General features: G+C 39.7%; 18 non-coding genes across 18 annotated transcripts; all 18 read left to right on the top strand.

Annotated features, from left to right (window-relative positions):
* Window positions 1–591: 591 nt before the first annotated feature.
* LOC142346801 (5S ribosomal RNA) lies at window positions 592–710 on the top strand. The gene has a single exon (XR_012759844.1). It is a non-coding gene; the product is annotated as a 5S ribosomal RNA (ribosomal RNA).
* A 1,135-nt stretch (window positions 711–1,845) lies between these two features.
* Window positions 1,846–1,964, top strand: LOC142346800 (5S ribosomal RNA). The gene has a single exon (XR_012759843.1). It is a non-coding gene; the product is annotated as a 5S ribosomal RNA (ribosomal RNA).
* Window positions 1,965–3,100: 1,136 nt separating this feature from the next.
* Window positions 3,101–3,219, top strand: LOC142346799 (5S ribosomal RNA). The gene has a single exon (XR_012759842.1). It is a non-coding gene; the product is annotated as a 5S ribosomal RNA (ribosomal RNA).
* A 1,135-nt stretch (window positions 3,220–4,354) lies between these two features.
* On the top strand, window positions 4,355–4,473 carry LOC142346798 (5S ribosomal RNA). The gene has a single exon (XR_012759841.1). It is a non-coding gene; the product is annotated as a 5S ribosomal RNA (ribosomal RNA).
* A 1,136-nt stretch (window positions 4,474–5,609) lies between these two features.
* On the top strand, window positions 5,610–5,728 carry LOC142346797 (5S ribosomal RNA). Its single transcript, XR_012759840.1, has one exon. It is a non-coding gene; the product is annotated as a 5S ribosomal RNA (ribosomal RNA).
* A 1,136-nt stretch (window positions 5,729–6,864) lies between these two features.
* Window positions 6,865–6,983, top strand: LOC142346796 (5S ribosomal RNA). Its single transcript, XR_012759839.1, has one exon. It is a non-coding gene; the product is annotated as a 5S ribosomal RNA (ribosomal RNA).
* A 1,136-nt stretch (window positions 6,984–8,119) lies between these two features.
* Window positions 8,120–8,238, top strand: LOC142346794 (5S ribosomal RNA). The gene has a single exon (XR_012759837.1). It is a non-coding gene; the product is annotated as a 5S ribosomal RNA (ribosomal RNA).
* A 1,136-nt stretch (window positions 8,239–9,374) lies between these two features.
* LOC142346793 (5S ribosomal RNA) lies at window positions 9,375–9,493 on the top strand. The gene has a single exon (XR_012759836.1). It is a non-coding gene; the product is annotated as a 5S ribosomal RNA (ribosomal RNA).
* A 1,136-nt stretch (window positions 9,494–10,629) lies between these two features.
* Window positions 10,630–10,748, top strand: LOC142346792 (5S ribosomal RNA). Its single transcript, XR_012759835.1, has one exon. It is a non-coding gene; the product is annotated as a 5S ribosomal RNA (ribosomal RNA).
* Window positions 10,749–11,884: 1,136 nt separating this feature from the next.
* On the top strand, window positions 11,885–12,003 carry LOC142346791 (5S ribosomal RNA). Its single transcript, XR_012759834.1, has one exon. It is a non-coding gene; the product is annotated as a 5S ribosomal RNA (ribosomal RNA).
* Window positions 12,004–13,139: 1,136 nt separating this feature from the next.
* Window positions 13,140–13,258, top strand: LOC142346790 (5S ribosomal RNA). The gene has a single exon (XR_012759833.1). It is a non-coding gene; the product is annotated as a 5S ribosomal RNA (ribosomal RNA).
* Window positions 13,259–14,582: 1,324 nt separating this feature from the next.
* Window positions 14,583–14,701, top strand: LOC142346789 (5S ribosomal RNA). The gene has a single exon (XR_012759832.1). It is a non-coding gene; the product is annotated as a 5S ribosomal RNA (ribosomal RNA).
* Window positions 14,702–15,837: 1,136 nt separating this feature from the next.
* LOC142346787 (5S ribosomal RNA) lies at window positions 15,838–15,956 on the top strand. The gene has a single exon (XR_012759831.1). It is a non-coding gene; the product is annotated as a 5S ribosomal RNA (ribosomal RNA).
* Window positions 15,957–17,280: 1,324 nt separating this feature from the next.
* LOC142346786 (5S ribosomal RNA) lies at window positions 17,281–17,399 on the top strand. Its single transcript, XR_012759830.1, has one exon. It is a non-coding gene; the product is annotated as a 5S ribosomal RNA (ribosomal RNA).
* A 1,324-nt stretch (window positions 17,400–18,723) lies between these two features.
* Window positions 18,724–18,842, top strand: LOC142346785 (5S ribosomal RNA). The gene has a single exon (XR_012759829.1). It is a non-coding gene; the product is annotated as a 5S ribosomal RNA (ribosomal RNA).
* A 1,136-nt stretch (window positions 18,843–19,978) lies between these two features.
* Window positions 19,979–20,097, top strand: LOC142346784 (5S ribosomal RNA). The gene has a single exon (XR_012759828.1). It is a non-coding gene; the product is annotated as a 5S ribosomal RNA (ribosomal RNA).
* A 1,136-nt stretch (window positions 20,098–21,233) lies between these two features.
* Window positions 21,234–21,352, top strand: LOC142346782 (5S ribosomal RNA). The gene has a single exon (XR_012759826.1). It is a non-coding gene; the product is annotated as a 5S ribosomal RNA (ribosomal RNA).
* Window positions 21,353–22,676: 1,324 nt separating this feature from the next.
* LOC142346781 (5S ribosomal RNA) lies at window positions 22,677–22,795 on the top strand. Its single transcript, XR_012759825.1, has one exon. It is a non-coding gene; the product is annotated as a 5S ribosomal RNA (ribosomal RNA).
* Window positions 22,796–23,749: the final 954 nt, after the last annotated feature.

The raw sequence follows: 23,749 nt of genomic DNA, 5'->3' as shown, positions 1-23,749 counted from the left end.
TGTAAAGGCCATTCTAATAGTTCCCCTGCTTGCGTATACTGTATATTTGATATTTGGAACTGTCTCGGAAACATCAAAACTAATTGTAAATTTTCCCTTTATTAAACTAACTTTTAACTTAGTGCAAATCGCTCAGTTCCATTCTTTAGGCTGCACTCCGCTAACGCAGAGTGCATTCAAATAAAACTTATCAAATAGAGTTGATACTTACCTATTTAATAAGTTTATCACAACAATTAGGCTAAAAGCAATTCGCCACTGATTTTCCCAATTACCGGCCTAAACCCACTGAAGTCATGCTTCCGGTTCAATGTCCGGTTATACAGGTTCCCCGTACCCAATCCATCTGTGCTTTGTTTTGCTGCCGTTCCACTGTATTGTGGATGGTTGGAAGCAAAAAGTTTGCGCTTTTGTCATAATACACTGTTTGGCTACGAATTGCATAAATTATAACACAACCGTGGCTAAAATTGCATGTATTAAGTGACTATTTTGCAAACCGCAAGGCGGCCAGTTAAAGTAATCCTATATATGAATATAAGACTACAATACAATACTGTTGTATATAAATTCGCTCCCGCTCACGCAAATGCCTACGACCATACCATGTTGAATGCACCGGTTCTCGTCCGATCACCGAAGTTAAGCAACATTGGGCCTGGTTAGTACTTGGATGGGTGACCGCTTGGGAACACCAGGTGTTGTAGGCTTTTTCTTTTGAGTATTCAAACCTCATAGAATACTTTTATTCGATATTTACACTTTTTAGAGCCTCAAAAAGCCTCGGTGATCGAAAAAGTTAAGCCTCATCGAGCGCGGATACTTTTTTGGAAATGGGTAAAAACTTGTCCAAAATGGTTCGCTGTGCCAGATTTTTTTATTTTATCCCAATCTATGGCTCAAGTGGAGCATGCCCACAAAAAATGAGCCAATTCGGACTAAAATTGACGATTTGGTGACCAAAACAAAGTTCGGTGATCGAAAAAGTTAAGCCTCATCGAGCGCGGATACTTTTTTGGAAATCGGTAAAACTTGACCAAAACGGTTCGCTGTGCCCAATTTTTTTGTTTTATCCCAATCTATGGCTCAAGTGGAGCATGCCCACAAAAAATGAGCCAATTCGGACTAAAATTGACGATTTGGTGACCAAAACAAAGTTCGGTGATCGAAAAAGTTAAGCCTCATCGAGCGCGGATACTTTTTGTAAATGACAATTTCAGCAATAACCATTGCTCCAAACACACCCCATATACTTGTAAAGGCCATTCTAATAGTTCCCCTGCTTGCGTATACTGTATATTTGATATTTGGAACTGTCTCGGAAACATCAAAACTAATTGTAAATTTTCCCTTTATTAAACTAACTTTTAAGTTAGTGCAAATCGCTCAGTTCCATTCTTTAGGCTGCACTCCGCTAACGCAGAGTGCGTTCAAATAAAACTTATCAAATAGAGTTGATACTTACCTATTTAATAAGTTTATCACAACAATTAGGCTAAAAGCAATTCGCCACTGATTTTCCCAATTACCGGCCTAAACCCACTGAAGTCATGCTTCCGGTTCAATGTCCGGTTATACAGGTTCCCCGTACCCAATCCATCTGTGCTTTGTTTTGCTGCCGTTCCACTGTATTGTGGATGGTTGGAAGCAAAAAGTTTGCGCTTTTGTCATAATACACTGTTTGGCTACGAATTGCATAAATTATAACACAACCGTGGCTAAAATTGCATGTATTAAGTGACTATTTTGCAAACCGCAAGGCGGCCAGTTAAAGTAATCCTATATATGAATATAAGACTACAATACAATACTGTTGTATATAAATTCGCTCCCGCTCACGCAAATGCCTACGACCATACCATGTTGAATGCACCGGTTCTCGTCCGATCACCGAAGTTAAGCAACATTGGGCCTGGTTAGTACTTGGATGGGTGACCGCTTGGGAACACCAGGTGTTGTAGGCTTTTTCTTTTGAGTATTCAAACCTCATAGAATACTTTTATTCGATATTTACACTTTTTAGAGCCTCAAAAAGCCTCGGTGATCGAAAAAGTTAAGCCTCATCGAGCGCGGATACTTTTTTGGAAATGGGTAAAAACTTGTCCAAAATGGTTCGCTGTGCCAGATTTTTTTATTTTATCCCAATCTATGGCTCAAGTGGAGCATGCCCACAAAAAATGAGCCAATTCGGACTAAAATTGACGATTTGGTGACCAAAACAAAGTTCGGTGATCGAAAAAGTTAAGCCTCATCGAGCGCGGATACTTTTTTGGAAATCGGTAAAAACTTGACCAAAACGGTTCGCTGTGCCCAATTTTTTTGTTTTATCCCAATTTATGGCTCAAGTGGAGCATGCCCACAAAAAATGAGCCAATTCGGACTAAAATTGACGATTTGGTGACCAAAACAAAGTTCGGTGATCGAAAAAGTTAAGCCTCATCGAGCGCGGATACTTTTTGTAAATGACAATTTCAGCAATAACCATTGCTCCAAACACACCCCATATACTTGTAAAGGCCATTCTAATAGTTCCCCTGCTTGCGTATACTGTATATTTGATATTTGGAACTGTCTCGGAAACATCAAAACTAATTGTAAATTTTCCCTTTATTAAACTAACTTTTAAGTTAGTGCAAATCGCTCAGTTCCATTCTTTAGGCTGCACTCCGCTAACGCAGAGTGCGTTCAAATAAAACTTATCAAATAGAGTTGATACTTACCTATTTAATAAGTTTATCACAACAATTAGGCTAAAAGCAATTCGCCACTGATTTTCCCAATTACCGGCCTAAACCCACTGAAGTCATGCTTCCGGTTCAATGTCCGGTTATACAGGTTCCCCGTACCCAATCCATCTGTGCTTTGTTTTGCTGCCGTTCCACTGTATTGTGGATGGTTGGAAGCAAAAAGTTTGCGCTTTTGTCATAATACACTGTTTGGCTACGAATTGCATAAATTATAACACAACCGTGGCTAAAATTGCATGTATTAAGTGACTATTTTGCAAACCGCAAGGCGGCCAGTTAAAGTAATCCTATATATGAATATAAGACTACAATACAATACTGTTGTATATAAATTCGCTCCCGCTCACGCAAATGCCTACGACCATACCATGTTGAATGCACCGGTTCTCGTCCGATCACCGAAGTTAAGCAACATTGGGCCTGGTTAGTACTTGGATGGGTGACCGCTTGGGAACACCAGGTGTTGTAGGCTTTTTCTTTTGAGTATTCAAACCTCATAGAATACTTTTATTCGATATTTACACTTTTTAGAGCCTCAAAAAGCCTCGGTGATCGAAAAAGTTAAGCCTCATCGAGCGCGGATACTTTTTTGGAAATGGGTAAAAACTTGTCCAAAATGGTTCGCTGTGCCAGATTTTTTTGTTTTATCCCAATCTATGGCTCAAGTGGAGCATGCCCACAAAAAATGAGCCAATTCGGACTAAAATTGACGATTTGGTGACCAAAACAATGTTCGGTGATCGAAAAAGTTAAGCCTCATCGAGCGCGGATACTTTTTTGGAAATCGGTAAAACTTGACCAAAACGGTTCGCTGTGCCCAATTTTTTTGTTTTATCCCAATCTATGGCTCAAGTGGAGCATGCCCACAAAAAATGAGCCAATTCGGACTAAAATTGACGATTTGGTGACCAAAACAAAGTTCGGTGATCGAAAAAGTTAAGCCTCATCGAGCGCGGATACTTTTTGTAAATGACAATTTCAGCAATAACCATTGCTCCAAACACACCCCATATACTTGTAAAGGCCATTCTAATAGTTCCCCTGCTTGCGTATACTGTATATTTGATATTTGGAACTGTCTCGGAAACATCAAAACTAATTGTAAATTTTCCCTTTATTAAACTAACTTTTAAGTTAGTGCAAATCGCTCAGTTCCATTCTTTAGGCTGCACTCCGCTAACGCAGAGTGCGTTCAAATAAAACTTATCAAATAGAGTTGATACTTACCTATTTAATAAGTTTATCACAACAATTAGGCTAAAAGCAATTCGCCACTGATTTTCCCAATTACCGGCCTAAACCCACTGAAGTCATGCTTCCGGTTCAATGTCCGGTTATACAGGTTCCCCGTACCCAATCCATCTGTGCTTTGTTTTGCTGCCGTTCCACTGTATTGTGGATGGTTGGAAGCAAAAAGTTTGCGCTTTTGTCATAATACACTGTTTGGCTACGAATTGCATAAATTATAACACAACCGTGGCTAAAATTGCATGTATTAAGTGACTATTTTGCAAACCGCAAGGCGGCCAGTTAAAGTAATCCTATATATGAATATAAGACTACAATACAATACTGTTGTATATAAATTCGCTCCCGCTCACGCAAATGCCTACGACCATACCATGTTGAATGCACCGGTTCTCGTCCGATCACCGAAGTTAAGCAACATTGGGCCTGGTTAGTACTTGGATGGGTGACCGCTTGGGAACACCAGGTGTTGTAGGCTTTTTCTTTTGAGTATTCAAACCTCATAGAATACTTTTATTTGATATTTACACTTTTTAGAGCCTCAAAAAGCCTCGGTGATCGAAAAAGTTAAGCCTCATCGAGCGCGGATACTTTTTTGGAAATGGGTAAAAACTTGTCCAAAATGGTTCGCTGTGCCAGATTTTTTTGTTTTATCCCAATCTATGGCTCAAGTGGAGCATGCCCACAAAAAATGAGCCAATTCGGACTAAAATTGACGATTTGGTGACCAAAACAAAGTTCGGTGATCGAAAAAGTTAAGCCTCATCGAGCGCGGATACTTTTTTGGAAATCGGTAAAAACTTGACCAAAACGGTTCGCTGTGCCCAATTTTTTTGTTTTATCCCAATCTATGGCTCAAGTGGAGCATGCCCACAAAAAATGAGCCAATTCGGACTAAAATTGACGATTTGGTGACCAAAACAAAGTTCGGTGATCGAAAAAGTTAAGCCTCATCGAGCGCGGATACTTTTTGTAAATGACAATTTCAGCAATAACCATTGCTCCAAACACACCCCATATACTTGTAAAGGCCATTCTAATAGTTCCCCTGCTTGCGTATACTGTATATTTGATATTTGGAACTGTCTCGGAAACATCAAAACTAATTGTAAATTTTCCCTTTATTAAACTAACTTTTAAGTTAGTGCAAATCGCTCAGTTCCATTCTTTAGGCTGCACTCCGCTAACGCAGAGTGCGTTCAAATAAAACTTATCAAATAGAGTTGATACTTACCTATTTAATAAGTTTATCACAACAATTAGGCTAAAAGCAATTCGCCACTGATTTTCCCAATTACCGGCCTAAACCCACTGAAGTCATGCTTCCGGTTCAATGTCCGGTTATACAGGTTCCCCGTACCCAATCCATCTGTGCTTTGTTTTGCTGCCGTTCCACTGTATTGTGGATGGTTGGAAGCAAAAAGTTTGCGCTTTTGTCATAATACACTGTTTGGCTACGAATTGCATAAATTATAACACAACCGTGGCTAAAATTGCATGTATTAAGTGACTATTTTGCAAACCGCAAGGCGGCCAGTTAAAGTAATCCTATATATGAATATAAGACTACAATACAATACTGTTGTATATAAATTCGCTCCCGCTCACGCAAATGCCTACGACCATACCATGTTGAATGCACCGGTTCTCGTCCGATCACCGAAGTTAAGCAACATTGGGCCTGGTTAGTACTTGGATGGGTGACCGCTTGGGAACACCAGGTGTTGTAGGCTTTTTCTTTTGAGTATTCAAACCTCATAGAATACTTTTATTCGATATTTACACTTTTTAGAGCCTCAAAAAGCCTCGGTGATCGAAAAAGTTAAGCCTCATCGAGCGCGGATACTTTTTTGGAAATGGGTAAAAACTTGTCCAAAATGGTTCGCTGTGCCAGATTTTTTTGTTTTATCCCAATCTATGGCTCAAGTGGAGCATGCCCACAAAAAATGAGCCAATTCGGACTAAAATTGACGATTTGGTGACCAAAACAAAGTTCGGTGATCGAAAAAGTTAAGCCTCATCGAGCGCGGATACTTTTTTGGAAATCGGTAAAAACTTGACCAAAACGGTTCGCTGTGCCCAATTTTTTTGTTTTATCCCAATCTATGGCTCAAGTGGAGCATGCCCACAAAAAATGAGCCAATTCGGACTAAAATTGACGATTTGGTGACCAAAACAAAGTTCGGTGATCGAAAAAGTTAAGCCTCATCGAGCGCGGATACTTTTTGTAAATGACAATTTCAGCAATAACCATTGCTCCAAACACACCCCATATACTTGTAAAGGCCATTCTAATAGTTCCCCTGCTTGCGTATACTGTATATTTGATATTTGGAACTGTCTCGGAAACATCAAAACTAATTGTAAATTTTCCCTTTATTAAACTAACTTTTAAGTTAGTGCAAATCGCTCAGTTCCATTCTTTAGGCTGCACTCCGCTAACGCAGAGTGCGTTCAAATAAAACTTATCAAATAGAGTTGATACTTACCTATTTAATAAGTTTATCACAACAATTAGGCTAAAAGCAATTCGCCACTGATTTTCCCAATTACCGGCCTAAACCCACTGAAGTCATGCTTCCGGTTCAATGTCCGGTTATACAGGTTCCCCGTACCCAATCCATCTGTGCTTTGTTTTGCTGCCGTTCCACTGTATTGTGGATGGTTGGAAGCAAAAAGTTTGCGCTTTTGTCATAATACACTGTTTGGCTACGAATTGCATAAATTATAACACAACCGTGGCTAAAATTGCATGTATTAAGTGACTATTTTGCAAACCGCAAGGCGGCCAGTTAAAGTAATCCTATATATGAATATAAGACTACAATACAATACTGTTGTATATAAATTCGCTCCCGCTCACGCAAATGCCTACGACCATACCATGTTGAATGCACCGGTTCTCGTCCGATCACCGAAGTTAAGCAACATTGGGCCTGGTTAGTACTTGGATGGGTGACCGCTTGGGAACACCAGGTGTTGTAGGCTTTTTCTTTTGAGTATTCAAACCTCATAGAATACTTTTATTCGATATTTACACTTTTTAGAGCCTCAAAAAGCCTCGGTGATCGAAAAAGTTAAGCCTCATCGAGCGCGGATACTTTTTTGGAAATGGGTAAAAACTTGTCCAAAATGGTTCGCTGTGCCAGATTTTTTTGTTTTATCCCAATCTATGGCTCAAGTGGAGCATGCCCACAAAAAATGAGCCAATTCGGACTAAAATTGACGATTTGGTGACCAAAACAAAGTTCGGTGATCGAAAAAGTTAAGCCTCATCGAGCGCGGATACTTTTTTGGAAATCGGTAAAAACTTGACCAAAACGGTTCGCTGTGCCCAATTTTTTTGTTTTATCCCAATCTATGGCTCAAGTGGAGCATGCCCACAAAAAATGAGCCAATTCGGACTAAAATTGACGATTTGGTGACCAAAACAAAGTTCGGTGATCGAAAAAGTTAAGCCTCATCGAGCGCGGATACTTTTTGTAAATGACAATTTCAGCAATAACCATTGCTCCAAACACACCCCATATACTTGTAAAGGCCATTCTAATAGTTCCCCTGCTTGCGTATACTGTATATTTGATATTTGGAACTGTCTCGGAAACATCAAAACTAATTGTAAATTTTCCCTTTATTAAACTAACTTTTAACTTAGTGCAAATCGCTCAGTTCCATTCTTTAGGCTGCACTCCGCTAACGCAGAGTGCATTCAAATAAAACTTATCAAATAGAGTTGATACTTACCTATTTAATAAGTTTATCACAACAATTAGGCTAAAAGCAATTCGCCACTGATTTTCCCAATTACCGGCCTAAACCCACTGAAGTCATGCTTCCGGTTCAATGTCCGGTTATACAGGTTCCCCGTACCCAATCCATCTGTGCTTTGTTTTGCTGCCGTTCCACTGTATTGTGGATGGTTGGAAGCAAAAAGTTTGCGCTTTTGTCATAATACACTGTTTGGCTACGAATTGCATAAATTATAACACAACCGTGGCTAAAATTGCATGTATTAAGTGACTATTTTGCAAACCGCAAGGCGGCCAGTTAAAGTAATCCTATATATGAATATAAGACTACAATACAATACTGTTGTATATAAATTCGCTCCCGCTCACGCAAATGCCTACGACCATACCATGTTGAATGCACCGGTTCTCGTCCGATCACCGAAGTTAAGCAACATTGGGCCTGGTTAGTACTTGGATGGGTGACCGCTTGGGAACACCAGGTGTTGTAGGCTTTTTCTTTTGAGTATTCAAACCTCATAGAATACTTTTATTCGATATTTACACTTTTTAGAGCCTCAAAAAGCCTCGGTGATCGAAAAAGTTAAGCCTCATCGAGCGCGGATACTTTTTTGGAAATGGGTAAAAACTTGTCCAAAATGGTTCGCTGTGCCAGATTTTTTTGTTTTATCCCAATCTATGGCTCAAGTGGAGCATGCCCACAAAAAATGAGCCAATTCGGACTAAAATTGACGATTTGGTGACCAAAACAAAGTTCGGTGATCGAAAAAGTTAAGCCTCATCGAGCGCGGATACTTTTTTGGAAATCGGTAAAAACTTGACCAAAACGGTTCGCTGTGCCCAATTTTTTTGTTTTATCCCAATCTATGGCTCAAGTGGAGCATGCCCACAAAAAATGAGCCAAATCGGACTAAAATTGACGATTTGGTGACCAAAACAAAGTTCGGTGATCGAAAAAGTTAAGCCTCATCGAGCGCGGATACTTTTTGTAAATGACAATTTCAGCAATAACCATTGCTCCAAACACACCCCATATACTTGTAAAGGCCATTCTAATAGTTCCCCTGCTTGCGTATACTGTATATTTGATATTTGGAACTGTCTCGGAAACATCAAAACTAATTGTAAATTTTCCCTTTATTAAACTAACTTTTAAGTTAGTGCAAATCGCTCAGTTCCATTCTTTAGGCTGCACTCCGCTAACGCAGAGTGCGTTCAAATAAAACTTATCAAATAGAGTTGATACTTACCTATTTAATAAGTTTATCACAACAATTAGGCTAAAAGCAATTCGCCACTGATTTTCCCAATTACCGGCCTAAACCCACTGAAGTCATGCTTCCGGTTCAATGTCCGGTTATACAGGTTCCCCGTACCCAATCCATCTGTGCTTTGTTTTGCTGCCGTTCCACTGTATTGTGGATGGTTGGAAGCAAAAAGTTTGCGCTTTTGTCATAATACACTGTTTGGCTACGAATTGCATAAATTATAACACAACCGTGGCTAAAATTGCATGTATTAAGTGACTATTTTGCAAACCGCAAGGCGGCCAGTTAAAGTAATCCTATATATGAATATAAGACTACAATACAATACTGTTGTATATAAATTCGCTCCCGCTCACGCAAATGCCTACGACCATACCATGTTGAATGCACCGGTTCTCGTCCGATCACCGAAGTTAAGCAACATTGGGCCTGGTTAGTACTTGGATGGGTGACCGCTTGGGAACACCAGGTGTTGTAGGCTTTTTCTTTTGAGTATTCAAACCTCATAGAATACTTTTATTCGATATTTACACTTTTTAGAGCCTCAAAAAGCCTCGGTGATCGAAAAAGTTAAGCCTCATCGAGCGCGGATACTTTTTTGGAAATGGGTAAAAACTTGTCCAAAATGGTTCGCTGTGCCAGATTTTTTTGTTTTATCCCAATTTATGGCTCAAGTGGAGCATGCCCACAAAAAATGAGCCAATTCGGACTAAAATTGACGATTTGGTGACCAAAACAAAGTTCGGTGATCGAAAAAGTTAAGCCTCATCGAGCGCGGATACTTTTTTGGAAATCGGTAAAAACTTGACCAAAACGGTTCGCTGTGCCCAATTTTTTTGTTTTATCCCAATCTATGGCTCAAGTGGAGCATGCCCACAAAAAATGAGCCAATTCGGACTAAAATTGACGATTTGGTGACCAAAACAAAGTTCGGTGATCGAAAAAGTTAAGCCTCATCGAGCGCGGATACTTTTTGTAAATGACAATTTCAGCAATAACCATTGCTCCAAACACACCCCATATACTTGTAAAGGCCATTCTAATAGTTCCCCTGCTTGCGTATACTGTATATTTGATATTTGGAACTGTCTCGGAAACATCAAAACTAATTGTAAATTTTCCCTTTATTAAACTAACTTTTAAGTTAGTGCAAATCGCTCAGTTCCATTCTTTAGGCTGCACTCCGCTAACGCAGAGTGCGTTCAAATAAAACTTATCAAATAGAGTTGATACTTACCTATTTAATAAGTTTATCACAACAATTAGGCTAAAAGCAATTCGCCACTGATTTTCCCAATTACCGGCCTAAACCCACTGAAGTCATGCTTCCGGTTCAATGTCCGGTTATACAGGTTCCCCGTACCCAATCCATCTGTGCTTTGTTTTGCTGCCGTTCCACTGTATTGTGGATGGTTGGAAGCAAAAAGTTTGCGCTTTTGTCATAATACACTGTTTGGCTACGAATTGCATAAATTATAACACAACCGTGGCTAAAATTGCATGTATTAAGTGACTATTTTGCAAACCGCAAGGCGGCCAGTTAAAGTAATCCTATATATGAATATAAGACTACAATACAATACTGTTGTATATAAATTCGCTCCCGCTCACGCAAATGCCTACGACCATACCATGTTGAATGCACCGGTTCTCGTCCGATCACCGAAGTTAAGCAACATTGGGCCTGGTTAGTACTTGGATGGGTGACCGCTTGGGAACACCAGGTGTTGTAGGCTTTTTCTTTTGAGTATTCAAACCTCATAGAATACTTTTATTCGATATTTACACTTTTTAGAGCCTCAAAAAGCCTCGGTGATCGAAAAAGTTAAGCCTCATCGAGCGCGGATACTTTTTTGGAAATGGGTAAAAACTTGTCCAAAATGGTTCGCTGTGCCAGATTTTTTTGTTTTATCCCAATCTATGGCTCAAGTGGAGCATGCCCACAAAAAATGAGCCAATTCGGACTAAAATTGACGATTTGGTGACCAAAACAAAGTTCGGTGATCGAAAAAGTTAAGCCTCATCGAGCGCGGATACTTTTTTGGAAATCGGTAAAAACTTGACCAAAACGGTTCGCTGTGCCCAATTTTTTTGTTTTATCCCAATCTATGGCTCAAGTGGAGCATGCCCACAAAAAATGAGCCAATTCGGACTAAAATTGACGATTTGGTGACCAAAACAAAGTTCGGTGATCGAAAAAGTTAAGCCTCATCGAGCGCGGATACTTTTTGTAAATGACAATTTCAGCAATAACCATTGCTCCAAACACACCCCATATACTTGTAAAGGCCATTCTAATAGTTCCCCTGCTTGCGTATACTGTATATTTGATATTTGGAACTGTCTCGGAAACATCAAAACTAATTGTAAATTTTCCCTTTATTAAACTAACTTTTAACTTAGTGCAAATCGCTCAGTTCCATTCTTTAGGCTGCACTCCGCTAACGCAGAGTGCATTCAAATAAAACTTATCAAATAGAGTTGATACTTACCTATTTAATAAGTTTATCACAACAATTAGGCTAAAAGCAATTCGCCACTGATTTTCCCAATTACCGGCCTAAACCCACTGAAGTCATGCTTCCGGTTCAATGTCCGGTTATACAGGTTCCCCGTACCCAATCCATCTGTGCTTTGTTTTGCTGCCGTTCCACTGTATTGTGGATGGTTGGAAGCAAAAAGTTTGCGCTTTTGTCATAATACACTGTTTGGCTACGAATTGCATAAATTATAACACAACCGTGGCTAAAATTGCATGTATTAAGTGACTATTTTGCAAACCGCAAGGCGGCCAGTTAAAGTAATCCTATATATGAATATAAGACTACAATACAATACTGTTGTATATAAATTCGCTCCCGCTCACGCAAATGCCTACGACCATACCATGTTGAATGCACCGGTTCTCGTCCGATCACCGAAGTTAAGCAACATTGGGCCTGGTTAGTACTTGGATGGGTGACCGCTTGGGAACACCAGGTGTTGTAGGCTTTTTCTTTTGAGTATTCAAACCTCATAGAATACTTTTATTCGATATTTACACTTTTTAGAGCCTCAAAAAGCCTCGGTGATCGAAAAAGTTAAGCCTCATCGAGCGCGGATACTTTTTTGGAAATGGGTAAAAACTTGTCCAAAATGGTTCGCTGTGCCAGATTTTTTTGTTTTATCCCAATCTATGGCTCAAGTGGAGCATGCCCACAAAAAATGAGCCAATTCGGACTAAAATTGACGATTTGGTGACCAAAACAAAGTTCGGTGATCGAAAAAGTTAAGCCTCATCGAGCGCGGATACTTTTTTGGAAATCGGTAAAAACTTGACCAAAACGGTTCGCTGTGCCCAATTTTTTTGTTTTATCCCAATCTATGGCTCAAGTGGAGCATGCCCACAAAAAATGAGCCAATTCGGACTAAAATTGACGATTTGGTGACCAAAACAAAGTTCGGTGATCGAAAAAGTTAAGCCTCATCGAGCGCGGATACTTTTTGTAAATGACAATTTCAGCAATAACCATTGCTCCAAACACACCCCATATACTTGTAAAGGCCATTCTAATAGTTCCCCTGCTTGCGTATACTGTATATTTGATATTTGGAACTGTCTCGGAAACATCAAAACTAATTGTAAATTTTCCCTTTATTAAACTAACTTTTAAGTTAGTGCAAATCGCTCAGTTCCATTCTTTAGGCTGCACTCCGCTAACGCAGAGTGCGTTCAAATAAAACTTATCAAATAGAGTTGATACTTACCTATTTAATAAGTTTATCACAACAATTAGGCTAAAAGCAATTCGCCACTGATTTTCCCAATTACCGGCCTAAACCCACTGAAGTCATGCTTCCGGTTCAATGTCCGGTTATACAGGTTCCCCGTACCCAATCCATCTGTGCTTTGTTTTGCTGCCGTTCCACTGTATTGTGGATGGTTGGAAGCAAAAAGTTTGCGCTTTTGTCATAATACACTGTTTGGCTACGAATTGCATAAATTATAACACAACCGTGGCTAAAATTGCATGTATTAAGTGACTATTTTGCAAACCGCAAGGCGGCCAGTTAAAGTAATCCTATATATGAATATAAGACTACAATACAATACTGTTGTATATAAATTCGCTCCCGCTCACGCAAATGCCTACGACCATACCATGTTGAATGCACCGGTTCTCGTCCGATCACCGAAGTTAAGCAACATTGGGCCTGGTTAGTACTTGGATGGGTGACCGCTTGGGAACACCAGGTGTTGTAGGCTTTTTCTTTTGAGTATTCAAACCTCATAGAATACTTTTATTCGATATTTACACTTTTTAGAGCCTCAAAAAGCCTCGGTGATCGAAAAAGTTAAGCCTCATCGAGCGCGGATACTTTTTTGGAAATGGGTAAAAACTTGTCCAAAATGGTTCGCTGTGCCAGATTTTTTTGTTTTATCCCAATCTATGGCTCAAGTGGAGCATGCCCACAAAAAATGAGCCAATTCGGACTAAAATTGACGATTTGGTGACCAAAACAAAGTTCGGTGATCGAAAAAGTTAAGCCTCATCGAGCGCGGATACTTTTTTGGAAATCGGTAAAAACTTGACCAAAACGGTTCGCTGTGCCCAATTTTTTTGTTTTATCCCAATCTATGGCTCAAGTGGAGCATGCCCACAAAAAATGAGCCAATTCGGACTAAAATTGACGATTTGGTGACCAAAACAAAGTTCGGTGATCGAAAAAGTTAAGCCTCATCGAGCGCGGATACTTTTTTGGAAATCGGTAAAAACTTGACGAAAACGGTTCGCTGTGCCCAATTTTTTTATTTTATCCCAAATTATGGCTCAAGTGGAGCGTGCCCACAAAAAATGAGCCAATTCGGACTAAAATTGACGATTTGGTGACCAAAACAAAGTTCGGTGATCGAAAAAGTTAAGCCTCATCGAGCGCGGATACTTTTTGTAAATGACAATTTCAGCAATAACCATTGCTCCAAACACACCCCATATACTTGTAAAGGCCATTCTAATAGTTCCCCTGCTTGCGTATACTGTATATTTGATATTTGGAACTGTCTCGGAAACATCAAAACTAATTGTAAATTTTCCCTTTATTAAACTAACTTTTAAGTTAGTGCAAATCGCTCAGTTCCATTCTTTAGGCTGCACTCCGCTAACGCAGAGTGCATTCAAATAAAACTTATCAAATAGAGTTGATACTTACCTATTTAATAAGTTTATCACAACAATTAGGCTAAAAGCAATTCGCCACTGATTTTCCCAATTACCGGCCTAAACCCACTGAAGTCATGCTTCCGGTTCAATGTCCGGTTATACAGGTTCCCCGTACCCAATCCATCTGTGCTTTGTTTTGCTGCCGTTCCACTGTATTGTGGATGGTTGGAAGCAAAAAGTTTGCGCTTTTGTCATAATACACTGTTTGGCTACGAATTGCATAAATTATAACACAACCGTGGCTAAAATTGCATGTATTAAGTGACTATTTTGCAAACCGCAAGGCGGCCAGTTAAAGTAATCCTATATATGAATATAAGACTACAATACAATACTGTTGTATATAAATTCGCTCCCGCTCACGCAAATGCCTACGACCATACCATGTTGAATGCACCGGTTCTCGTCCGATCACCGAAGTTAAGCAACATTGGGCCTGGTTAGTACTTGGATGGGTGACCGCTTGGGAACACCAGGTGTTGTAGGCTTTTTCTTTTGAGTATTCAAACCTCATAGAATACTTTTATTCGATATTTACACTTTTTAGAGCCTCAAAAAGCCTCGGTGATCGAAAAAGTTAAGCCTCATCGAGCGCGGATACTTTTTTGGAAATGGGTAAAAACTTGTCCAAAATGGTTCGCTGTGCCAGATTTTTTTGTTTTATCCCAATCTATGGCTCAAGTGGAGCATGCCCACAAAAAATGAGCCAATTCGGACTAAAATTGACGATTTGGTGACCAAAACAAAGTTCGGTGATCGAAAAAGTTAAGCCTCATCGAGCGCGGATACTTTTTTGGAAATCGGTAAAAACTTGACCAAAACGGTTCGCTGTGCCCAATTTTTTTGTTTTATCCCAATCTATGGCTCAAGTGGAGCATGCCCACAAAAAATGAGCCAATTCGGACTAAAATTGACGATTTGGTGACCAAAACAAAGTTCGGTGATCGAAAAAGTTAAGCCTCATCGAGCGCGGATACTTTTTGTAAATGACAATTTCAGCAATAACCATTGCTCCAAACACACCCCATATACTTGTAAAGGCCATTCTAATAGTTCCCCTGCTTGCGTATACTGTATATTTGATATTTGGAACTGTCTCGGAAACATCAAAACTAATTGTAAATTTTCCCTTTATTAAACTAACTTTTAAGTTAGTGCAAATCGCTCAGTTCCATTCTTTAGGCTGCACTCCGCTAACGCAGAGTGCGTTCAAATAAAACTTATCAAATAGAGTTGATACTTACCTATTTAATAAGTTTATCACAACAATTAGGCTAAAAGCAATTCGCCACTGATTTTCCCAATTACCGGCCTAAACCCACTGAAGTCATGCTTCCGGTTCAATGTCCGGTTATACAGGTTCCCCGTACCCAATCCATCTGTGCTTTGTTTTGCTGCCGTTCCACTGTATTGTGGATGGTTGGAAGCAAAAAGTTTGCGCTTTTGTCATAATACACTGTTTGGCTACGAATTGCATAAATTATAACACAACCGTGGCTAAAATTGCATGTATTAAGTGACTATTTTGCAAACCGCAAGGCGGCCAGTTAAAGTAATCCTATATATGAATATAAGACTACAATACAATACTGTTGTATATAAATTCGCTCCCGCTCACGCAAATGCCTACGACCATACCATGTTGAATGCACCGGTTCTCGTCCGATCACCGAAGTTAAGCAACATTGGGCCTGGTTAGTACTTGGATGGGTGACCGCTTGGGAACACCAGGTGTTGTAGGCTTTTTCTTTTGAGTATTCAAACCTCATAGAATACTTTTATTCGATATTTACACTTTTTAGAGCCTCAAAAAGCCTCGGTGATCGAAAAAGTTAAGCCTCATCGAGCGCGGATACTTTTTTGGAAATGGGTAAAAACTTGTCCAAAATGGTTCGCTGTGCCAGATTTTTTTGTTTTATCCCAATCTATGGCTCAAGTGGAGCATGCCCACAAAAAATGAGCCAATTCGGACTAAAATTGACGATTTGGTGACCAAAACAAAGTTCGGTGATCGAAAAAGTTAAGCCTCATCGAGCGCGGATACTTTTTTGGAAATCGGTAAAAACTTGACCAAAACGGTTCGCTGTGCCCAATTTTTTTGTTTTATCCCAATCTATGGCTCAAGTGGAGCATGCCCACAAAAAATGAGCCAATTCGGACTAAAATTGACGATTTGGTGACCAAAACAAAGTTCGGTGATCGAAAAAGTTAAGCCTCATCGAGCGCGGATACTTTTTTGGAAATCGGTAAAAACTTGACGAAAACGGTTCGCTGTGCCCAATTTTTTTATTTTATCCCAAATTATGGCTCAAGTGGAGCGTGCCCACAAAAAATGAGCCAATTCGGACTAAAATTGACGATTTGGTGACCAAAACAAAGTTCGGTGATCGAAAAAGTTAAGCCTCATCGAGCGCGGATACTTTTTGTAAATGACAATTTCAGCAATAACCATTGCTCCAAACACACCCCATATACTTGTAAAGGCCATTCTAATAGTTCCCCTGCTTGCGTATACTGTATATTTGATATTTGGAACTGTCTCGGAAACATCAAAACTAATTGTAAATTTTCCCTTTATTAAACTAACTTTTAAGTTAGTGCAAATCGCTCAGTTCCATTCTTTAGGCTGCACTCCGCTAACGCAGAGTGCGTTCAAATAAAACTTATCAAATAGAGTTGATACTTACCTATTTAATAAGTTTATCACAACAATTAGGCTAAAAGCAATTCGCCACTGATTTTCCCAATTACCGGCCTAAACCCACTGAAGTCATGCTTCCGGTTCAATGTCCGGTTATACAGGTTCCCCGTACCCAATCCATCTGTGCTTTGTTTTGCTGCCGTTCCACTGTATTGTGGATGGTTGGAAGCAAAAAGTTTGCGCTTTTGTCATAATACACTGTTTGGCTACGAATTGCATAAATTATAACACAACCGTGGCTAAAATTGCATGTATTAAGTGACTATTTTGCAAACCGCAAGGCGGCCAGTTAAAGTAATCCTATATATGAATATAAGACTACAATACAATACTGTTGTATATAAATTCGCTCCCGCTCACGCAAATGCCTACGACCATACCATGTTGAATGCACCGGTTCTCGTCCGATCACCGAAGTTAAGCAACATTGGGCCTGGTTAGTACTTGGATGGGTGACCGCTTGGGAACACCAGGTGTTGTAGGCTTTTTCTTTTGAGTATTCAAACCTCATAGAATACTTTTATTCGATATTTACACTTTTTAGAGCCTCAAAAAGCCTCGGTGATCGAAAAAGTTAAGCCTCATCGAGCGCGGATACTTTTTTGGAAATGGGTAAAAACTTGTCCAAAATGGTTCGCTGTGCCAGATTTTTTTGTTTTATCCCAATCTATGGCTCAAGTGGAGCATGCCCACAAAAAATGAGCCAATTCGGACTAAAATTGACGATTTGGTGACCAAAACAAAGTTCGGTGATCGAAAAAGTTAAGCCTCATCGAGCGCGGATACTTTTTTGGAAATCGGTAAAAACTTGACCAAAACGGTTCGCTGTGCCCAATTTTTTTGTTTTATCCCAATCTATGGCTCAAGTGGAGCATGCCCACAAAAAATGAGCCAATTCGGACTAAAATTGACGATTTGGTGACCAAAACAAAGTTCGGTGATCGAAAAAGTTAAGCCTCATCGAGCGCGGATACTTTTTTGGAAATCGGTAAAAACTTGACGAAAACGGTTCGCTGTGCCCAATTTTTTTATTTTATCCCAAATTATGGCTCAAGTGGAGCGTGCCCACAAAAAATGAGCCAATTCGGACTAAAATTGACGATTTGGTGACCAAAACAAAGTTCGGTGATCGAAAAAGTTAAGCCTCATCGAGCGCGGATACTTTTTGTAAATGACAATTTCAGCAATAACCATTGCTCCAAACACACCCCATATACTTGTAAAGGCCATTCTAATAGTTCCCCTGCTTGCGTATACTGTATATTTGATATTTGGAACTGTCTCGGAAACATCAAAACTAATTGTAAATTTTCCCTTTATTAAACTAACTTTTAAGTTAGTGCAAATCGCTCAGTTCCATTCTTTAGGCTGCACTCCGCTAACGCAGAGTGCGTTCAAATAAAACTTATCAAATAGAGTTGATACTTACCTATTTAATAAGTTTATCACAACAATTAGGCTAAAAGCAATTCGCCACTGATTTTCCCAATTACCGGCCTAAACCCACTGAAGTCATGCTTCCGGTTCAATGTCCGGTTATACAGGTTCCCCGTACCCAATCCATCTGTGCTTTGTTTTGCTGCCGTTCCACTGTATTGTGGATGGTTGGAAGCAAAAAGTTTGCGCTTTTGTCATAATACACTGTTTGGCTACGAATTGCATAAATTATAACACAACCGTGGCTAAAATTGCATGTATTAAGTGACTATTTTGCAAACCGCAAGGCGGCCAGTTAAAGTAATCCTATATATGAATATAAGACTACAATACAATACTGTTGTATATAAATTCGCTCCCGCTCACGCAAATGCCTACGACCATACCATGTTGAATGCACCGGTTCTCGTCCGATCACCGAAGTTAAGCAACATTGGGCCTGGTTAGTACTTGGATGGGTGACCGCTTGGGAACACCAGGTGTTGTAGGCTTTTTCTTTTGAGTATTCAAACCTCATAGAATACTTTTATTCGATATTTACACTTTTTAGAGCCTCAAAAAGCCTCGGTGATCGAAAAAGTTAAGCCTCATCGAGCGCGGATACTTTTTTGGAAATGGGTAAAAACTTGTCCAAAATGGTTCGCTGTGCCAGATTTTTTTGTTTTATCCCAATCTATGGCTCAAGTGGAGCATGCCCACAAAAAATGAGCCAATTCGGACTAAAATTGACGATTTGGTGACCAAAACAAAGTTCGGTGATCGAAAAAGTTAAGCCTCATCGAGCGCGGATACTTTTTTGGAAATCGGTAAAAACTTGACCAAAACGGTTCGCTGTGCCCAATTTTTTTGTTTTATCCCAATCTATGGCTCAAGTGGAGCATGCCCACAAAAAATGAGCCAATTCGGACTAAAATTGACGATTTGGTGACCAAAACAAAGTTCGGTGATCGAAAAAGTTAAGCCTCATCGAGCGCGGATACTTTTTGTAAATGACAATTTCAGCAATAACCATTGCTCCAAACACACCCCATATACTTGTAAAGGCCATTCTAATAGTTCCCCTGCTTGCGTATACTGTATATTTGATATTTGGAACTGTCTCGGAAACATCAAAACTAATTGTAAATTTTCCCTTTATTAAACTAACTTTTAAGTTAGTGCAAATCGCTCAGTTCCATTCTTTAGGCTGCACTCCGCTAACGCAGAGTGCGTTCAAATAAAACTTATCAAATAGAGTTGATACTTACCTATTTAATAAGTTTATCACAACAATTAGGCTAAAAGCAATTCGCCACTGATTTTCCCAATTACCGGCCTAAACCCACTGAAGTCATGCTTCCGGTTCAATGTCCGGTTATACAGGTTCCCCGTACCCAATCCATCTGTGCTTTGTTTTGCTGCCGTTCCACTGTATTGTGGATGGTTGGAAGCAAAAAGTTTGCGCTTTTGTCATAATACACTGTTTGGCTACGAATTGCATAAATTATAACACAACCGTGGCTAAAATTGCATGTATTAAGTGACTATTTTGCAAACCGCAAGGCGGCCAGTTAAAGTAATCCTATATATGAATATAAGACTACAATACAATACTGTTGTATATAAATTCGCTCCCGCTCACGCAAATGCCTACGACCATACCATGTTGAATGCACCGGTTCTCGTCCGATCACCGAAGTTAAGCAACATTGGGCCTGGTTAGTACTTGGATGGGTGACCGCTTGGGAACACCAGGTGTTGTAGGCTTTTTCTTTTGAGTATTCAAACCTCATAGAATACTTTTATTCGATATTTACACTTTTTAGAGCCTCAAAAAGCCTCGGTGATCGAAAAAGTTAAGCCTCATCGAGCGCGGATACTTTTTTGGAAATGGGTAAAAACTTGTCCAAAATGGTTCGCTGTGCCAGATTTTTTTGTTTTATCCCAATCTATGGCTCAAGTGGAGCATGCCCACAAAAAATGAGCCAATTCGGACTAAAATTGACGATTTGGTGACCAAAACAAAGTTCGGTGATCGAAAAAGTTAAGCCTCATCGAGCGCGGATACTTTTTTGGAAATCGGTAAAAACTTGACCAAAACGGTTCGCTGTGCCCAATTTTTTTGTTTTATCCCAATCTATGGCTCAAGTGGAGCATGCCCACAAAAAATGAGCCAATTCGGACTAAAATTGACGATTTGGTGACCAAAACAAAGTTCGGTGATCGAAAAAGTTAAGCCTCATCGAGCGCGGATACTTTTTGTAAATGACAATTTCAGCAATAACCATTGCTCCAAACACACCCCATATACTTGTAAAGGCCATTCTAATAGTTCCCCTGCTTGCGTATACTGTATATTTGATATTTGGAACTGTCTCGGAAACATCAAAACTAATTGTAAATTTTCCCTTTATTAAACTAACTTTTAAGTTAGTGCAAATCGCTCAGTTCCATTCTTTAGGCTGCACTCCGCTAACGCAGAGTGCGTTCAAATAAAACTTATCAAATAGAGTTGATACTTACCTATTTAATAAGTTTATCACAACAATTAGGCTAAAAGCAATTCGCCACTGATTTTCCCAATTACCGGCCTAAACCCACTGAAGTCATGCTTCCGGTTCAATGTCCGGTTATACAGGTTCCCCGTACCCAATCCATCTGTGCTTTGTTTTGCTGCCGTTCCACTGTATTGTGGATGGTTGGAAGCAAAAAGTTTGCGCTTTTGTCATAATACACTGTTTGGCTACGAATTGCATAAATTATAACACAACCGTGGCTAAAATTGCATGTATTAAGTGACTATTTTGCAAACCGCAAGGCGGCCAGTTAAAGTAATCCTATATATGAATATAAGACTACAATACAATACTGTTGTATATAAATTCGCTCCCGCTCACGCAAATGCCTACGACCATACCATGTTGAATGCACCGGTTCTCGTCCGATCACCGAAGTTAAGCAACATTGGGCCTGGTTAGTACTTGGATGGGTGACCGCTTGGGAACACCAGGTGTTGTAGGCTTTTTCTTTTGAGTATTCAAACCTCATAGAATACTTTTATTCGATATTTACACTTTTTAGAGCCTCAAAAAGCCTCGGTGATCGAAAAAGTTAAGCCTCATCGAGCGCGGATACTTTTTTGGAAATGGGTAAAAACTTGTCCAAAATGGTTCGCTGTGCCAGATTTTTTTGTTTTATCCCAATCTATGGCTCAAGTGGAGCATGCCCACAAAAAATGAGCCAATTCGGACTAAAATTGACGATTTGGTGACCAAAACAAAGTTCGGTGATCGAAAAAGTTAAGCCTCATCGAGCGCGGATACTTTTTTGGAAATCGGTAAAAACTTGACCAAAACGGTTCGCTGTGCCCAATTTTTTTGTTTTATCCCAATCTATGGCTCAAGTGGAGCATGCCCACAAAAAATGAGCCAATTCGGACTAAAATTGACGATTTGGTGACCAAAACAAAGTTCGGTGATCGAAAAAGTTAAGCCTCATCGAGCGCGGATACTTTTTTGGAAATCGGTAAAAACTTGACGAAAACGGTTCGCTGTGCCCAATTTTTTTATTTTATCCCAAATTATGGCTCAAGTGGAGCGTGCCCACAAAAAATGAGCCAATTCGGACTAAAATTGACGATTTGGTGACCAAAACAAAGTTCGGTGATCGAAAAAGTTAAGCCTCATCGAGCGCGGATACTTTTTGTAAATGACAATTTCAGCAATAACCATTGCTCCAAACACACCCCATATACTTGTAAAGGCCATTCTAATAGTTCCCCTGCTTGCGTATACTGTATATTTGATATTTGGAACTGTCTCGGAAACATCAAAACTAATTGTAAATTTTCCCTTTATTAAACTAACTTTTAAGTTAGTGCAAATCGCTCAGTTCCATTCTTTAGGCTGCACTCCGCTAACGCAGAGTGCGTTCAAATAAAACTTATCAAATAGAGTTGATACTTACCTATTTAATAAGTTTATCACAACAATTAGGCTAAAAGCAATTCGCCACTGATTTTCCCAATTACCGGCCTAAACCCACTGAAGTCATGCTTCCGGTTCAATGTCCGGTTATACAGGTTCCCCGTACCCAATCCATCTGTGCTTTGTTTTGCTGCCGTTCCACTGTATTGTGGATGGTTGGAAGCAAAAAGTTTGCGCTTTTGTCATAATACACTGTTTGGCTACGAATTGCATAAATTATAACACAACCGTGGCTAAAATTGCATGTATTAAGTGACTATTTTGCAAACCGCAAGGCGGCCAGTTAAAGTAATCCTATATATGAATATAAGACTACAATACAATACTGTTGTATATAAATTCGCTCCCGCTCACGCAAATGCCTACGACCATACCATGTTGAATGCACCGGTTCTCGTCCGATCACCGAAGTTAAGCAACATTGGGCCTGGTTAGTACTTGGATGGGTGACCGCTTGGGAACACCAGGTGTTGTAGGCTTTTTCTTTTGAGTATTCAAACCTCATAGAATACTTTTATTCGATATTTACACTTTTTAGAGCCTCAAAAAGCCTCGGTGATCGAAAAAGTTAAGCCTCATCGAGCGCGGATACTTTTTTGGAAATGGGTAAAAACTTGTCCAAAATGGTTCGCTGTGCCAGATTTTTTTGTTTTATCCCAATCTATGGCTCAAGTGGAGCATGCCCACAAAAAATGAGCCAATTCGGACTAAAATTGACGATTTGGTGACCAAAACAAAGTTCGGTGATCGAAAAAGTTAAGCCTCATCGAGCGCGGATACTTTTTTGGAAATCGGTAAAAACTTGACCAAAACGGTTCGCTGTGCCCAATTTTTTTGTTTTATCCCAATCTATGGCTCAAGTGGAGCATGCCCACAAAAAATGAGCCAATTCGGACTAAAATTGACGATTTGGTGACCAAAACAAAGTTCGGTGATCGAAAAAGTTAAGCCTCATCGAGCGCGGATACTTTTTGTAAATGACAATTTCAGCAATAACCATTGCTCCAAACACACCCCATATACTTGTAAAGGCCATTCTAATAGTTCCCCTGCTTGCGTATACTGTATATTTGATATTTGGAACTGTCTCGGAAACATCAAAACTAATTGTAAATTTTCCCTTTATTAAACTAACTTTTAAGTTAGTGCAAATCGCTCAGTTCCATTCTTTAGGCTGCACTCCGCTAACGCAGAGTGCGTTCAAATAAAACTTATCAAATAGAGTTGATACTTACCTATTTAATAAGTTTATCACAACAATTAGGCTAAAAGCAATTCGCCACTGATTTTCCCAATTACCGGCCTAAACCCACTGAAGTCATGCTTCCGGTTCAATGTCCGGTTATACAGGTTCCCCGTACCCAATCCATCTGTGCTTTGTTTTGCTGCCGTTCCACTGTATTGTGGATGGTTGGAAGCAAAAAGTTTGCGCT

This window comes from Convolutriloba macropyga, chromosome 9, assembly GCF_964194025.1.
Source record: "Convolutriloba macropyga chromosome 9, txConMacr16.3, whole genome shotgun sequence".
In the NCBI taxonomy this organism is placed as follows: domain Eukaryota; kingdom Metazoa; phylum Xenacoelomorpha; order Acoela; family Convolutidae; genus Convolutriloba; species Convolutriloba macropyga.
The sequence above is the reverse complement of the archived record's forward strand: the minus strand, read 5'-3'. Positions and strand labels throughout refer to the sequence as shown.